General features: G+C 37.6%; 1 protein-coding gene across 7 annotated transcripts in view; it reads left to right on the top strand.

The window, feature by feature from the left end:
- The first annotated feature begins 4,810 nt into the window (after positions 1 to 4,810).
- Positions 4,811 to 5,651, top strand: part of LOC106470063 (ELAV-like protein 4) — a 38,197-nt gene continuing 37,356 nt past the window's right edge. For 2 of the 7 annotated variants that reach the window (XM_022398607.1, XM_022398603.1), the window contains exon 1: positions 4,812 to 5,170. The gene's annotated coding sequence lies outside the window, so the exon portion shown is untranslated. Of the gene's footprint in view, positions 5,171 to 5,651 lie in introns of all 7 variants that reach the window. The other 5 variants (XM_013930588.2, XM_022398608.1, XM_022398606.1 and 2 more) reach the window with 4 other exon arrangements.

The following is a 5,651-nucleotide window of genomic DNA, read 5'->3' as shown; positions in this document are numbered from 1 at the left end:
CGATCTTTCTAGAACTCATTACGTGTTACCAGCATCACTTGACTTCCGCTGTCGTAACACTACTTTTATTGTGAAATAAAAGTCGATTGAACTAACTGTATGCAGGTAAGCCACTTTTTAAACTGCAGTTTTGTGGGATTTCTATCTTGAGCCCCCTAGTGACTCAGCGGTAAGTCTGCAGGCTTACGAGCCTAAAAATTGAGTTTCGATAACCGTGATGAGCAGTGCACAGATAGCTCACTGTGTAGCTCTGCGCTTAACAACAATGAAACCAAATTCTATCTTGTTGATTGCAATCATTTAATCAAAGTGAGGTAATCAGATCAGTACATAAAAGGAATTATGCATTAATAAAACGGATCTTGTATAATAAATATCGTAAATCAAAACACATAAAAAACCTATACTCATTGACGTGAATTGAATCATTGTTTGAGAACTCTTGTTGCTAACTTCATTTTCGTTTGTAATTCCGAAGTTCAGCCATCTTAGGAGATTTAACTTTGTCCTAAATTCACACATTAACCCAAACGCTCAAAAATAGTCTTCATAAATAGAAATTGTTTAATTCTAACAAAGGTATGCTGCAATGTGAATATTTATTTTCCCATTTATTACTTGTCTTGCAAGTTAAAAAAAAACTATTGTAAAAAGATCCTCAATGATGATTCCTAGGACAGTCTTTTAGTGTATTTGTGGTTAAGCGCAAAAGTAAACAAAGGACTATCTGCACTGTGCCCACCACAATGTGACCTCTAACTTATCGATGAGTCACTAGCAGGTGGAGGGGGGGGGGGATCAAATACAGTGCAATAGGCGAGGAGGACTTTTTTAATATCTTAGGTTAGGTTAGGTAATTAATGGCCGAAAATATGAGAAAGAAGAAGACAGTTTCAACAAATTCTTTATTTGGTCATGAAGTCGATATTCTAAACCTGAATGGCACTTTATATGACACACGGGTTAGACGCCAAATCAGGTCAGAGGGAGGACAACCAGTAACCTCACCCACAACCAGGCATAGCTATCCCAAACCTTGAAATCCTGTTCAGAAGGAGAACAACCAATCAACATCACCCACCACCAGGCATAGATAGCTACCTGAAACCTCGAAATCCTGTGCATATGGCGGACAACTAGTCAACATCACCCAGAACCAGACATAACTATCCCTAATCTCGAAATCCTGTTCAGAGAGAGAGAAGAAAACCAGTCAACATCACTCAGAACCAGACATAACTATTCCTAACCTCGAAATCCTGTTCAGAGAGAGAGAAGACAACCAGTCAACATCACTCAGAACCAGACATAACTATCCCTAACCTCGAAATCCTGTTCAGAGAGAGAGAGAAGACAACCAGTCAACATCACTCAGAACCAGACATAACTATCCCTAACCTCGAAATCCTGTTCAGAGAGAGAATAAAACCGGTCAACATCACCAAGAACCAGACATAACTATCCCTAACCTCGAAATCCTGTTCAGGAAGAGAGAAGACAACCAGTCAACATAAAATAACGATAAATAATATCTAGATATTACACTCTGTATATCCGACATGTTTTAAATGAATGAGGTGTAGTCAGCAATGGTTAACATGTTCATAATCTCGTTTGAAGTTAATTTCTTGTGGTAAATCCTACGCGCTGATATGGAGGGAAAAAGAAAGAAAAGATTTGTGGAACTTTAAAATATTAAACGAGGTAGTTTAGTAATTTATGGAGTAACTATAGCAACGTTTGATTTTCACTAGAATATAAATTTCTCTTTCATCTTCAAAGAAGTTGTCACGGTGCATGTATAGGGGGTGTCAGAAGTACAACTATCCCGCTTTTTTTTAGCATCAAACAGTGCGAAACAATGAAAGTAAAAAACAACATAAACCAATCGTAGGTTAGCCGTGTTTTTAAAAAAATACATTTTTATATTCAGTTAAAGAATCACCCTAAAATCTAGATAAACAGATTTGAAGGGTTACTTGTCAATAAACGCACTCTACACATTCAGTTATGGAAGAGAGAGGGGCGGGGGATTGTAATTGTACCAGCCCATTCCGTTATTTGGTTAAATGCTTGTTTTTACAAGTCTCACTGTTCCCCTGTGTGGCAGATATATTTCAAGCACAGACTGTATCCTACTAAACTATGGGACTAACAAAAATATGGCATGATGTATTTTTGACTCACCTTGTACTGTAGACTCCTCGCTCCTGTGGACAATTCAACAACATCGTCGCATATCAGAAGACGTTTCAACGAGTGCGTGAGCTAATTCTTTAGCAGCCAATCAACGATCAATAGCCTGTGCATATATAAAAACAAACAACAAGAAGTGAATGAATTAAAAACAAATAATTGGTTCAGATCGAGAGCAATAGTCAAGGACGTTGTACTTAATAATTAGTATATTATTACATACTTACCTGGAATAATCAATTCAATCTTTTAACTGCGGCATTGTTAGGATGAAAGAGACTTTATATTAACAACCAGGAGCATGCGCTTTGAATTAAGTGTGAAGAACTATTGTTTATAAGTATAAAACGGGTCAAGGCTTCAAATAGGTAGGGGAATTTTCAATTATAATAACTTTATTTTTTTATCAGTACTGATAAATAAAATCGTATAAAATCGGCATTAGAATACATCTATTGAGTAAGGAAGTTGTACAGTAATAATTTTTCTCAATGGTAAAGTTTTATTTTATATTTCTAATTCTTCTTACTTGTATGCCCGTTGCACGTTTTTCTCCATTCTCTGCATCGCGTAGTTCTAATATAACACACAACTGTCTCATTTTTTTACTGATAAATAGGCTTAAAACACTCCTTCCTGGCGTCCCTTTTTTATAATCCTTACACCAGAGGGCGTGCCACTGATTTCACTAAATGTAGGTCTTGAAGACAATAGTGTAAATAAGGGAATAAAGCGCTTAATCAAAGGTTTAAAGGTTGATTGTCATTAATAATATTATTTCGCCATCTTAATTAATACAACCGTTATCGCTGTAATCTTGTAAAACGGCCCACCATTTACACGTGCTAAAACACATGAGAAAAAAACTGGAATTCGGGCGAAATGTTGGATTTAATCTTTTATGTTTGCCTCTCTTGTCTGTTCTATTGGAAACAACTGCAAACATTAACTTTTAATGAGATGGTCGTTTGTTTGTTGTAAAGTACAAAGCTACATAATAGACAATATGTTCTCTTCCTACATATTGAAACCCGATTTTTAACACTATGTAAACCCGCCGAGGCCTGGAGTTTAGGGCACTCTCAATCTGCAGGTCGCGAATTTGAAACCCGTCACTGAATATGCTCGTTCTGTCAGCGGTGGGGGCTTTATAATGTTACGATCAATCCCACTTTCCGTTGGTAAAAGGGTAGACCAAGAGTTGGCGGTGGGTGGTGTTGACTAGCTGCCTTCTATCTAGTGTATCACTTCTAAATTGGAATAATTGGGTAACTTGTTAGAGATGGAAAAAATATGTATTAGTATCACTTAACCACCGAACCAATCTAACACAAAGCAATTATATTTTCCTAAATCCGTTTATAGAATAACCCTAGAGGTATGAAACACAGAGGAAGGGTTAGGTTAAAATGGTAACTACGTTCAAAGCAGCGTTAAATAAGCTATATATATATATATATATATATATACTTCATACACTTCAAAATAAAAAAAAAGAAGACAGAAATGAGTTCACGTAGCAATACAGCCTGTCTCGAAAACAGGCGTTTCTCGGCAAATCTCTTGTGTTTCAAACGTTAGAAAACTGTCCAGTAATAGACGTGGCTCATTGAAACATTAATGTGTACAAAGTGTAAAGTATTGTAATATCAGTATATGGTCATTTATAGTAATACAGAATATATGGTATTATATCTATGGGTTTCAGCTTTGATTTTTTTTTTATGAAAGACTTTCGTGGCGGCTTGGCGTTAAAAGCTACATCAAGTTTATTTTTTAAATTCAGAAACCTAGTGTAACGTGTACTCTCTTTTATAATAACGGCGTAAATTGTTGTTTTCATACTAATACCACTCTAAATGCCACATTTTCTAAGCATTCACATGAGCAGCTGCCGTACAGATATTAACTCCACCCATTTTCATTGTTCGGAAATTGCAGCTATATTAATACTTTCAGCGTGTGAGCTTGAGTTCGGCGGATACTAGTGCCATCTGTCGACCGGACAGCATACCCATCACGTAACTTCCCTCCTTCCCTATTTATTCAAATACTTCACATTTACTGAATTGGAAGCAGTAAAATCAACACAAAAATGATTCTTATTAATTTTGTATAACCCTTTTGGGTTATTTCGCCCTTATGAAATGGGAATGATTATCACAACTGTTTCTTAAAGGCCAGATGTAAAAGCAAAATTTCAAAAACCGTGAACTTTAACGACAAAGATGTCGATAATTTTGATTTGGTTATCTGAATAATTCTTACAAGAAACTTTCAGTAAGGATCAGAAGACATCTTGTTGGTCGGACTTGATAATTTCTTTTTTTCTTTTTTTACGTGGTTGTTTTTTCATTATGTGTGTGTGTGCCATCACTAATTGTTTGACAAAAATAAAATGGAACTACCCGTACTTGGATTTCTTTTATCTTCGATATAAAAGTTGTCGCAAAGGCACCTCGTCCTCGGTTGCTAACGGTTCTTCTACTCAGGGTCTACGTTAATTCGACGTCACTTTCAGAGGCCTCGGTCTGCTGTTCTGTTGGAGCGAGTCAATTTGCACTTGCGCAGTTGGATTTTCCGCACGAGCGGAGCGACACTCTCATAATAAGCTGTGTGCCGGCTGCTGTTTAACGCAAGCTGGAGGGAGAAAACGAGGGCATTTAGTTCCTGCCTTGAGGTTGACTCTGTTGAGTTGCTAAGAGGTCGTGTGCCGGTTTCGTTCCGTTTTCCTTCTGTTTTTGTTTTACTCGTTTTTCATCTCTAGCTCAGACGTTCTCCTTTTTCGTTCACGTTTCAATTATTTGTATCTAGAGAACACAAACACCGCGTCAGAGACAGGGTGGAAACGACAACTTCTAGTGGAGAAACGAGCGCTTCAGTGATTACAGCTCAGTTTACACTTCGTCGTTCCCAGAAAGCTCTGTCACCGAAGAATAGGAGGCGTAGAGGAACAGCTAGGAGTTTTAAAAAGGTAAGTGAATGAAAAGTGGTGAGGAAAACGTTTTTTGTACGTCAGCTTATACTTAAAATACTATTCTTATAACGTCTGTAAATATTCAAGTACAAACAAACAAACAAAACAAAAACGCATATTCATGAAGTTGGTGGTCATGTTAGATTTAACATTATTTAAACTTACAACCAAGAATGTGAAACCCCTCCCCCTGGTTTCTATTATTCCTTGACGTGTCTGCTCCAGTGCTGTATTAGACGTTCTTTGTTGGTGGCTCACCCCCGGTTTCTATTGTTCCTTGACGTGTCTGCCCCAGTGCTGTACTAGACGTTCTTTGTTGGTGGCTCACCCCTGGTTTCTATTGTTCCTTGACGTGTCTGCTCCAGTGCTGTACTAGACGTTCTTTGTTGGTGAGCTCACCCCTGGTTTCTATTGTTCCTTGACGTGTTCGCTCCAGTGCTGTACTAGACGTTCTTTGTTGGTGGCTCACCCCTGGTTT

This window comes from Limulus polyphemus, unplaced genomic scaffold (genome assembly GCF_000517525.1).
Source record: "Limulus polyphemus unplaced genomic scaffold, Limulus_polyphemus-2.1.2 Scaffold3799, whole genome shotgun sequence".
Classification (NCBI taxonomy): domain Eukaryota; kingdom Metazoa; phylum Arthropoda; class Merostomata; order Xiphosura; family Limulidae; genus Limulus; species Limulus polyphemus.
This window is presented reverse-complemented; position numbering and strand designations above follow the sequence as displayed.